Source organism: Scyliorhinus canicula, chromosome 4, assembly GCF_902713615.1.
Source record: "Scyliorhinus canicula chromosome 4, sScyCan1.1, whole genome shotgun sequence".
Classification (NCBI taxonomy): Eukaryota; Metazoa; Chordata; class Chondrichthyes; order Carcharhiniformes; family Scyliorhinidae; genus Scyliorhinus; species Scyliorhinus canicula.
In genome coordinates, this window is record NC_052149.1 from 184197443 (window position 1) to 184210136 (window position 12694).

The following is a 12694-nucleotide window of genomic DNA, read 5'->3' on the forward strand; positions in this document are numbered from 1 at the left end:
GGCGGTCTGAACATGTCCAACAAGAAGCATTCTTTGCAAGGGTCACCAGGATGTCTATCAATCCACAACTTCACTCATCCAACCATTGCCATCAACATGTAAAGAAAATCTTGCAGGAAGCAAGGGACAAAATAGTTGGGGCCTTAACAGATATCTTTGCAGTATCCTTGAGCATGGGTGAGGTCCCAGAGGACTGGAGAATTGCTAATGTTGTCCCTTTGTTTAAGAAGGGTAGCAGGGATAATCCAGGGAATTATAGACCTGTGAGCTTGACGTCAGTGGTAGGCAAACTGTTGGAGAAGATACTGAGGGATAGGATCTATCCTAAGAAAATAGACTTATCAGTGATAGGCAGCATGGTTTTGTGCAGGGAAGGTTGTGTCTTACAAACCTAATGGAATTCTTTGAGAAAGTGACAAAGTTAATTGATGAGGGAAGGGCTGGAGATATCATATACATTGACTTCAGTAAGGCGTTTTATATAGTTCCCCATGGCAGGTTGATGGAAAAAGTGAAGTCGCATGGGGTTCAGGGTGTACTAGCTAGATGGATAAAGAACAGGCTGGGCAACAGTAGACAGAGAGTAGTGGTGGAAGGGAGTGTCTCAAAATGGAGAAAGGTGACTAGTGGTGTTCCATAGGGTTCCATGCTCGAACTGCTGTTGTTTGTGATATACATAAATGACCTGGATAAAGGTATAGGTGGTCTAACTAGCAAGTTTGCAGATGATACCAAGATTGGTGGAGTTGGAGATAGCGAGGGAGACTGTCAGCGAATACAGCAAAATATAGATAGATTGGAGAGTTGGGTAGAGAAATAGCAGGTGAAGTTCAATCCAGGCAAATGCGAGGTGATGCATTTTGGAAGATCCAATTCAAGAGCGGACTATATGGTCAATGGAAGAGTCCTGAGGAAAATTGATGTAGAGAGATCTGAGAGTTCAGGTCCATTGTACCCTGAAGGTGGCAACACAGATCGATAGAGTGGTCAAGAAGGCATACAGCATGCTTGCCTTCATCAGATGGGGTACCGAGTACAAGAGTTGGCAGGTCATGTTACAGTTGTATAGGACTTTGGTTAGGCCACATTTGGAATACTGCGTGCAGTTCTGGTCGCCACATTACCAGAAGGGTGTGGATGCTTTAGAAAGGGTGCAGAGGAGGTTCACCAGAATGTTGCCTGGTATGGAGGGTGCTAGCAATGAAGAAAGGTCGAGTAGATTAGGATTGTTTTCGTTGGAAAGACGGAGGTTGAGGGGGGACCTGATTGAGGTCTACAAAATTAAAGGGTGGATAGCAACAGCTTTTTCCAAGAGTGGGGGTATCAATTTCAATTACAAGGGGGGTCACAATTTCAAGGTGAGAGAGGGAAAGTTTAAGAGAGATGTGCGTGGAAAGTTACCTATAGAATATTGTATTTGGGAAAGTATCAATGTCTGTAGTTGATAAGATATTTACTGTGTGTTTATAAAGTGTTAACTGAATTTATAGAATAAATATTGTTTTGTTTTTAAAATACTTTAGATCTCTGTTGCATCTCATCTGTAACGTAGGCCCTTGTGCTTCCCATAACCAAAATCTATTCAAAATTGTGGGTCAGGTGAACTCCATGATATACGTTGGAGTTTTCTAAACCTGGCCCGTAATACTTTCAGAAGTGATTTTCAGTGATTTGAAATATGGTTACTCAGGTGTTGAGCAAGGCACTGACTAAAAATGGTTACTTTTTATGATAATCTAGTTTTCAGCTGTATAAAATTAAACTGCACCAGGTTCCTTAAATATTTAGGATTTTACAAAAGTTATAAAATGTTGCCCCATGCTCATGGCAGATTTTACATTCAGTGATATGCAAATAAGGTTGAGTGGAAACTTGCGGGAAAACAAACTTCTAAATTAGCATAATTTGCATCTGGATTGCTGATTGCACCAAAGCAGAAACTCTCTCTAACAATGTTGATCCTGAATGTCAAGAGGTTCAAGTAGAGTCTGCAGAAGCTCAAGATTTTCAGCATGAAAAGGATTTTGACATTTGATCTCAGGGATGTGTAAAAAAGATAATTCAATTCTGACAGTAGGGTAAGGGGAAAAGGTAGAGGTGATTTGACAGGTGTCAAGAAAATCTTTCTTTACACTGACAATCAACACTTGGAATTAATTGAAAACATGCGAGATGCATTTAAAAAAACAATTGATGTAAAAAGGTGCTTCCGAATGGATGAACCAGCAGAAGACTGATAGTCTTGACTATCCATAATTATCTTGTAATTTTGAGATTTATTGGGTGTTGCAGGTTGCAATCAGGACTCAAATGTGAATGTTTAACAGAAATATCACAGGACCATTTCACATAGTAATTTATCAATTAATTCAAAGGAAATCATATTGGCATTAACAAATTAGTGCACTGGGTTACAAATAAGTTAATTTAACATGCAATTGTTTAGAACATAGAACATAGAACATAGAACAGTACAGCACAGAACAGGCCCTTCGGCCCTCGATGTTGTGCCGAACAATGATCACCCTACTTAAACCCACGTAACCCGTATACCCGTAACCCAACAATCCCCCCATTAACCTTACACTATGGGCAATTTAGCATGGCCAATCCACCTAACCCGCATATCTTTGGACTGTGGGAGGAAACCGGAGCACCCGGAGGAAACCCACGCACACACGGGGAGGACGTGCAGACTCCACACAGACAGTGACCCAGCCGGGAATCGAACCTGGGACCCTGGAGCTGTGAAGCATTGATGCTAACCACCATGCTACCGTGAGGCCCCTAATTGATAGGTTTCCTACTATAATAAAGGTGCAGCTACAGTGACAATGAAACAACAGATAAAAACAGAAAATGCTGAAATAGTCAGCAGGTCAGGCAGCATCTGTGGAGAGAAACAGGGTTGACATTTCAGCGGCTGATAAGCCTTCAACTGTAAATGTTTTGTAATCAAGTGTATTTAGTTACAATTTCACAAAATAACTTGCCTGCCATCAAGCATTTTAGAATAAATGTAAATAGCATGCTGTTTTCCAGTGAGTCCAAAAATCAGATACCCAGACTAAATTAGGCAGACCAAGCCTGACCATGCAGAGCATCAATTTACTGGTGTCATGCATTTGCATAGTGTTGCAAAGATCAAGACATCCCTAGGAAGACCAACGTAAATCGTAAATCTGAAAGGTGGCTAAACAAAGTATTCAAAAGAAATCAGAACAACAAATTCAGAAAAACGTTTGTTAGAATACAGAAAGAAAATAATATGCTTATATGTCAAATAGTTAAATATGGAGCCCTTTTCAAAAACCCAAACATCAAAACTAGTGAAGGAAAAAAATAGTTTTAATTCTTAATAATTGAAATACTTTTAATGTGTACAGAGCTTTTTGTGTCACAGCAAATTAGTTTGGCTTAACATCTGATCCAAAAGCTTACATTGGTATAAAGAAGCCAGGTTGTGGACAAGTATAAACAGGTTAAGTAAAAGAGCTGGGGTGGAGGGCACAATTTAATGGGTTTGTCGTGCCTGGCGAGAATCCATGCTAGCTGGTTTGGTCATGGGAGCAGCCTAAATCAGGAACCTAGCCAGACGGCAAGTGGCTTGCGATTGAACCGGCTCAATCCCGTTGGCAGATTCTGGAATTTGTACCGTGCGGTGAGAAAATGGTAATCACCAATTAAGGCCAATCGCCATCTCATTAAAGAGATGCTCGCCCAATCTAACGGCCTCCTGGAATCGAACAGACACACCAATGAGAAGTCAAGAAAGAACAAAAGAACAAAGAACAATGCAGCACAAGAACAGGCCCTTCGGCCCTCCAAGCCTATACCGGTCATGATACCAACCTTTGCCAAAACCCTCAGCACTTCCTTGTGTCATATCCTCTGTACCCATTCTATCCACATGTTTGTCAAGATGCCTTTTGAACGCCATTAATGTAACCTCCTCTGGCAATGCTTTCCAGGCACTCACCACCCTCTGCGTAAAAAACCTGCCTCACACATCTCCTTTAAACTTTGCCCTGTGGACCTTAAACCTATGCCCCCTGGTGACTGACCCTTCCACTTTGGGAAAGAGTGCCTGCCCAACCACTCTAGCCATGCCCGCATAATCTTGTAGACCTCTTATCAGGTCGGCCCTCAACCTCCGTCGTTCTAATGAAAAAAATCAAGTCTATTCAGCCTCGCCACATAGCTAACACACTCCAGACCAGGCAACATCCTGGTAAACCTCCTCTGCACCCTCTCCAAAGCCTCCACATCCTTCTGGTAGTGTGGCGACCAGAACTGTGTGAAATATTCCAAGTGCGGCCTTACCAAGGTTCTATACAACTGTAGCATGACTTGCCAGTTTTTATACTCGATGACCCATCAAATGAAGGCAAGCATTCCGTATGCTTTCTTGACTACCTTGTCCACTTGTCTTGACACCTTCAAAGATCTGTGGACCTGCTCGCCCAGATCTCTCTGACTTTCTATATTCCTAAGTTTTACCATTTACTGTATATTTCCCTCTATGTTAGACTTAGCAAAAAGTCCTGTGAACAACGATTAGTACTGGTCCACACAAACGAGGAGCAGGTAGAACAGCACCTCAGGGGGTCTCCCAGGCCATTGGAGGCCCCTAGGTGGACAGCTACCCAGTGCTGAAAATAATTCTAAGTGTGGGCTCGCCCAGAGAGGAACTCGCTAGGGCACAAAATAATGACTAAGTGCCATTTCGATAGCGCTCAGTACCACGAGGCCGTCGAGGTGCTTATGGGAAACGTTGTTCATTACAGCACTTCGATCGCGCCCAAAGTTATCAATGAAATTCAATTTGTGAAAGATCAATTGTGTAAGAGATTGTTGGCATGCAATCCAGAGAAAACCTACTGGCCCAGATGGCTTGGGTACCAGACATGACTGAGCTCGTGGGGAGGTGAAAGTTTCATAACAGTGCCCGGTACAAGCGATCAATTTGAAGTCAACCAACATCGCTTTAATGGACCTCTTCCATTTCACTGCCAGGATCTTCAGTCTTCAGTCTGTGCAATCCAGTTGATCTTTGGGCTAATAGGCATTTCTCAGCTCAGGTTTCTGGCTGCCACGTCTGCCAAATCTTAAATTCAACAAAACAGGAAGATAAGCTACTGAGTGTTGTAGAATCTAAGCAATGAAATTCAATTAAGATTTATTGAATGATATTTTATACAAGCAGTATTTATGAGGAGCAATAATTTAATTGAGAAATAACCAGAATAGAAATATTACAGTGAAATTTAGATCAAAATCAGTGATTTACCTTATTTAATAATGATATACATCAGATAGGACAACAGTATGCTCCAAATTCAATATTCTTTCTGTTTAGATAGTCTAAATCAGATAGTTACAAGCACATGCCAATGATCCATTGAATGAAAAAGCCAGTCTTACAACTACCCTTATCGATTTAAAAAATCTCTTTAATGGAAATTATTAATAGAGGCGCTACCAGAAAATATAGACCTTAATATAACAATTCAATCAGACGTTACATCATTTGAACACATGGGGCCGTATTTTCCTCTCCTGCAGCTGCCCAGAATGGACTCACAAATGGGCAGATTGAGCCTCCCTGGATCAGACTTTCAAGCTCACCTCTCCAATTGCGACCCAGGCCATGCCCCCTTCGTCGAGAAATGTGCCAGGTCGCAAATGTGCGCATGTGCAGTGTGATATTGGGATCACCAATATAAAAAGCCAACAAGAAATCTGAATTTTATTCCCCAAGCTGGTTTCATAATGATTTGTTATTTACAACTCAGAAGGAGGCTATTTGGCATATCGTGTCCGCACCGGATCCCAAAACAGCTACCCAGCTACTCCCATTCCCCAGCCCTATCTCCGCAACCCTCTAAGTTAATCCCTTTCAAATACACATCCAGCTCCCTTTTGAAATCTCCTATGGAATCCGCCTCCACCACTCTTCCAGGCAACACAGTCCAAATCCCAACCTCTCTCTGACTAAATACATTTCTGCTCATCCCGCTCCTAGCTCTCTTGCTGACCATCTTGAAATTGTGACCCCTAGTCACTGACTTTCCAATTAGTGGAAACAGAATATCCTTCATTACCCTGTCAAAATTGTTCACGGTTTTGAACACCTCAATAAGGTCACCTCTTATCTTCTCTGCTCCAAGGAGAACAAGTCTAATTTCTCTAATCTTTTCTTGTATCTAAAATTCCTCAACCCTGGTTTCATTCTAGGAAACCTCCTCTACACTCTCTCTAACATCCTTCTTTAAATAAGATGTCCGGAACTGAATACAATACTCTAAATGTGGTCTGACCAATAATTTGTAGAGGTGTAACATCACTTCCTTGCTTTTATACTCCATGCCTCTATCTATAACCCAAGGATCCTATAAACCTTCTTAACAACTGTTTCAATTTGCCTGACCACCTTCAGAGAATTGTGCACTTGAACCCCATGGTTCCTCTGCTTCTGTACTCCCATCAAAGTTGTACCATTGAGTCTATATTGCCTCCCCATGTTTCTTCTACCAAAATGCATTACCTCACATTTTGTACATTGAAGTTCATCTGCCAAGTGTCTGTCCATTTGGCCAACTTGTCAATGTCCCTCTGAAGTCACTCAGTATCATCCTCACAATTCACTATTCGCCCTAGCTTAGTATCATCTACAAATTTAGAGATTTTATCCTCAATATCCACCTCTAAGTCATTTATGTAAATCAGAAAAAGCAAGGGCCCCAACACTGAGCCCTGGGAAACACCACTTTCAACTCATCTCCAGTCTGAGAAATGCCCATCTCTACCTACCCTCTGTTTCCTATCTCTTAGCCAACTTCTAATCCATGTTGCCAAGAACCCATCAATAGGACCATCAATCCCAAACATTTTTGATTTGCTAACTAACCTGCCATTTGGTACCATATCACATGCTTTCTGAAAGCCCAAATAATAATCATCTTTATTACTGTCACAAGTAGGCTTACATTAACATTGCAATGAAGTTACTGTGAAAATCCTCCAATCAGTCACCACACTCCGCCGCTTGTTCAGGTACACAGAAGGAGAATGCAGAATATCCAATTCACCTAACAAGCACGTCTTTCGGGACTTTGTGGGAGGAAACCGGAGCACCCAGAGGAAACCCACGCAGACATGGGGAGAATGTGAAGACTCAAGTGGGAATCGAACCTGAGCCCCTGGCGCTGTGAAGCAATAGTGCTAATCACTATGCTAGCTTGCCGCCACATAGTATTCCATGACACTACGCTCATCCACTGCCTGTGTCATCATATCAAAGAACTCAATTAAATTTGTCAGCCATGACCTGCCCTTGACAAAGCCATGTTAAATGTCTAGCATTACTTATTTTTATCTCATCCCGTATTATGGCCTCAACCAGTATTCCCACAATTGATGTCAAACTGGCAGGTCTGTAGTTTCTTAAACAATGGCACCACATTTGTAATCCTGTGTTCAGAGAGGCCTGGAAAATGTCTGTCAATGGCTCCACAATATGCTCCCTTACCACTCTCAGCAATCTAGGATGCATCCCATTCAGGCCTGACAGCTTTTCCACCTGGAGTGCTGTCAGCCGGTTTAGCACCTTTTCTTTATCTAGCACCATACTGCTCAGTTGCTAAACACCCACATTTTCAACTGGGCCATTGTCACCATCTTCTACTTTGGTAAAGACAGAAGCAAAGTACCCATTTAGTACCACTACCATACTCTCCACTTCAGTGAGCAGTTTTCCCTGCTTGGGCCCCACTCTATTATTCATTAATCTTTTACCATTAATATTTTTGAAGAACATTGTTATTTGTTTCAGAATAGCCTGCCATTCTTTCCTCATGCTTTCTCTTAGCCTTCCTTATTCCAGCCTTGGCCTTTCTCCTGCATTTGAGATACTCTTCCTTATTTCTATTGCTATTAGTATTCCACCATGCATCATATCCCTCTTTATTCTTCCTTATTTTATCATCAATATCCTTAGTTAACCAGGGTACCGGAGCTTTGGATACCGCATATTTATTTCCCTTGGGTACGTAACTCGGATACCACATATTTATTTCTCATGGCTACGTACCTAGCTTATACCCTATTTATCTCTCTTTTGAAAGTCTTCCATTTTTCATCCACCAAAATGTGTTTCCAATCAATATGCTCCAGTTCAACTTTTAGACGACTAAAATTTGCCCTTTTCCACTCTGGGATCATAATCAGTGACTGATTTTCATCCATTTCCAACTTGATATTGAATTGTATTGTATTAGGATTGCTATTCCCAAACTGCTCCACACTCTTGCTCTCCTCCTGCCCTGTCTCATTTCCGAGAACCAGAACCAGCACAGCTTTCTCCCTGGTAGGACTGCAAATGTACTGTTCCAGAATGTTTTTCTGCATACACTGCAGGTATTTCTGCCCTTCCCTGCCCCATACTCTACCCCAGTGCATCTCAAACTATCTGATGTGGCGTACCGGCAGTTTTTCTTTTCAATGTGCCAGGGACTAGTGAGCAAAACAAGCCAATCCAGGTTTACTGTCTCTTTCTTTTCTGGAAACACTCCAAGTACCGGCAGACGATGGCTCGCGTACCGGCACCGGTACGCGTACCACACTTTGAGAAGCACTGCTCTACCCTTTTCCCAGTCCACCTTATGATAATTGAAATCCCCAACCGTAACAACCTAACTTGCCCGAGGTTAGTTTCCACAATCTGCCAACAAATGCCCTCTTCCACTTCCTTCCCACTATTTGGAGGTCTATAATAAATACCAAACAAGGTCCCTTCCTTTTTCTCACCTCCAACCATATAGATCCTAATTCAGGAACTGCATCTCATTCAAGAGTTATGATACTTTTGACCAAGGTTGCTATACCTTCTCCCTTTTTACCCACCCTGTTCCTACTAAAAACATTATAACCCGGGATGTTAAGTATCCAGTCCTGTTCTGGCTTGAGTCACGTTTCGGTCAATCTACTATGTCAGATGTCCCGAGAGCAATTTCAGCTTCCACTTCCCCAATTTTGATCACGAGACTTCGTGAAGCCCTCATCTCTCTCTTGCCTTTTGGGAGATGATGCGACCACCAATTCACGTGAAACAGAGTGTAGATGTAGGGCAGTATTCGCCCCCCACCCCCGCCGGGTGGGAGAATCGCCGGATCGCCTCGCGAATCGTGCCACGCTGCCCCGACCCCTGCACGCGATTCTGCCACCCACCCGAAACCAGCAACGCGTGAATCGCGCCGGGCCACTCAGAGAATTGCCGCAAACAGCAAAAGGCGATTCTCTGGCCTGGAGCGGCCGAGTGGCCGCTCCAAGACGACAGGGTCCCGCCGGCGCTGGCCACCCCTGGGCGCCGTCCACCCCTGGTCGCTGCCGGCGGGAACTCTGCGGCACTGCTCGGGGGGGGGGGGGGGGGGAGGAGGCCTGTGATGGGGGAGTGGGGGGCTCTTTCACCGGGGGGGGGGGACCTCCAAAGGGGTCTGGCCCGCAATCGGGGCCCACCGATCAGCGGGCCGGCCTATCCACCCGGGCCTACATTCCGCCGCAGCCGGCCCCTGAACATGGTTAAGAGGAAATATAACTTAGAGAGGTTACTGATCGAGATGTTAAAATTCAAAACAGAGGTAAAAAAGCCAACATAAGTGTACTTTACCTGAATGCTCGTAGTATTCGGAATAAAGTAAATGCGTTGATGGCGCAAATCATCGTGAATGACTATGATTTAGTGACCATTACTGAAACATGGTTAAAGGATGGTCATGATTGGGAGTTAAATATCCGAGGGTATCAAACTATTCGGAAGGACAGAGTGGATAGTAAGGGAGGTGGTGCAGCTCTGTTTTTTAATGACGACATCCAGGCAATAATAAGGGATGACATCGGTGCTATGGAGGATAAGGTTGAATCCATTTGGGTGGAAATCAGGAATAGTAAGGCGAAATATTCACTGACAGGAGTAGTCTATAGGCCACCAAATAGTAACATTATGGTGGGGCAGGCAACAAACAAAGAAATAACTGATGCATGTAGAAATGGTACAGCAGTTATGGGGGATTTTAATCTACATGTCGATTGGTTTAAACCAGGTCAGTCAAGGCAGCCTTGAGGCGGAGTTTATAGAATGTATCCGCGATAGTTTCCTAGAACAGTATGTAATGGAACCTACGAGGGAACAAGCGGTCCTAGATCTTGTCCTGTGTAATGAGACAGCATTGATTCATGATCTCATAGTTAGGGATCCTCTCGGAAGGAGCGATCACAATATTGTGGAATTTAAAATACAGATGGAGGGGGAGAAGGTAAAATCAAATACTAGTGTTTTGTGCTTAAACAAAGGAGATTACAATGGGATGAGAGAAGAACTAGCTAAGGTAGACTAGGAGCAAAGACTTTATGGTGGAACAGTTGAGGAACAGTGGAGAACCTTCCAAGCGATTTTTCACAGTGCTCAGCAAAGGTTTATACGAATAAAAAGGAAGGACGGTAGAAAGCGGGAAAATCGACCATGGATATCTAAGGAAATAAGGGAGAGTATCAAATTGAAGGAAAAAGCATACAAAGTGGCAAAGATTAGTGGGAGACTTGAGGACTGGGAAATCTTTAGGGGGCAACAGAAAGCTACTAAAAAAGCTATAAAGAAGAGTAAGATAGATTATGAGAGGAAACTTGCTCAGAATATAAAAACAGATAGTAAAAGTTTCTACAAATATATAAAACAAAAGAGTGGCTAAGGTAAATATTGGTCCTTTAGAGGATGAGAAGGGAGTTTTAATAATGGGAGATGAGGAAACGGCTGAGGAACTGAACAGGTTTTTTGGGTCGGTCTTCACAGTGGAAGACACAAATAACATGCCAGTGACTGATAGAAATGAGGCTATGACAGGTGAGGACCTTGAGAGGATTGTTATCACTAAGGAGGTAGTGATGGGCAAGCTAATGGGGCTAAAGGTAGACAAGTCTCCTGGCCCTGATGGAATGCATCCCAGAGTGCTAAAAGAGATAGCTAGGGAAATTGCAGATGCACTCGTGATAATTTACCAAAATTCACTAGAATCTGGGGTGGTCCCCATGGATTGGAAAATAGCAAACGTGACACCACTGTTTAAAGAAGGAGGTAGGCAGAGACCGGGTAATTATAGGCCAGTGAACTTAACTTCGGTAGTAGGGAAGATGCTGGAATCTATCATCAAGGAAGAAATAGCGAGGCATCTGGATAGAAATTGTCCCATTGGGCAGACGCAGCATGGGTTCATAAAGGGCAGGTCGTGCCTAACTAATTTAGTGGAATTTTTTGAGGACATTACCAGTGCAGTAGATAATGGGGAGCCAATGGATGTGGTATATCTGGATTTCCAGAAAGCCTTTGACAAGGTGCCACACAAAAGGTTGCTGCATCAGCCAAAGTTGCATGGCATTAAGGGTAAAGTATTAGCATGGATAGAGGATTGGTTAATTAATAGAAAGCAAAGAGTGGGGATTAATGGGTGTTTCTCTGGTTGGCAATCAGTAGCTAGTGGTGTCCCTCAGGGCTCAGTGTTGGGCCCACAATTGTTCACTATTTACATAGATGATTTGGAGTTGGGGACCAAGGGCAAAGTGTCCAAGTTTGCAGATGACAATAAGATGAGTGGTAAAGTGAAAAGTGCAGAGGATACTGGAAGTCTGCAGAGGGATTTGGATAGGTTAAGTGAATGGGCTAGGGTCTGGCAGATGGAATACAATGTTGACAAATGTGAGGTTATCCATTTTGGTAGGAATAACAGCAAACGGGATTATTATTTAAATGATAAAACATTAAAGCATGCTGCTGTGCAGAGACCTGGGTGTGCTAGTGCATGAGTCACAAAAAGTTGGTTTACAGGTGCAACAGGTGATTAAGAAGGCAAATGGAATTGTGTCCTTCATTGCTAGAGGAATGGAGTTTAAGATTAGGGAGGTTATGCTGCAATTGTATAAGGTGTTAGTGAGGCCACACCTGGAGTATTGTGTTCAGTTTTGGTCTCCTTACTTAAGAAAGGACGTACTGGCACTGGAGGGTGTGCAGAGGAAATGTGGCCTGCAGCCTGTACTGGGCCACCATTCGGTCCATGTTTCTTTGAAAGACTGAAAACCCGTTTGTAACGCCGAAGGAGTCCCGGAGGAAGTGGAAGAGGTGACCGTCTGCCTCAAAGGCCGTGTAGTGGCGGTCCTCCGGGCAGATTGGAAGCTGGTGGTACGCAGACTTCAGATCCACCGTGGAGAACACCCGTTCATGAGCGATCTGGTTAACCATGCCTGCGATCCGGGGAAGGGGGTACGCTCGAGCTGCGTGTACTGGTTTATGGTTTGGCTGTAATCTACAACCATCCGGTTCTTTTCCTCGGTCCTGACGACAACCGCCTGAGCTCTCCAGGGGCTATTGCTGGCCTCGATGATCCCCTCCCGCAAGAGCCGCTTGTCCTCGGACCTGATGAAAGTCCTGTCCTGAACACTATACCGTCTGCTTCTGGTGGCGACTGGCTTATAGTCGGCGGTGAGATTTGTGAAGAGCGGGGGAGGGTCGACTTTCAGTGTCGCGAGGCTACATACAGTGAGTGGGGGTAGGGGCCCGCCGAATTTCAGAGTCAGGCTCTTGAGGCTACACTGGAAATCCAGTCCAACAGGAAAGGAGCGCAGATTTCGGGGAGTACATATAGATAAA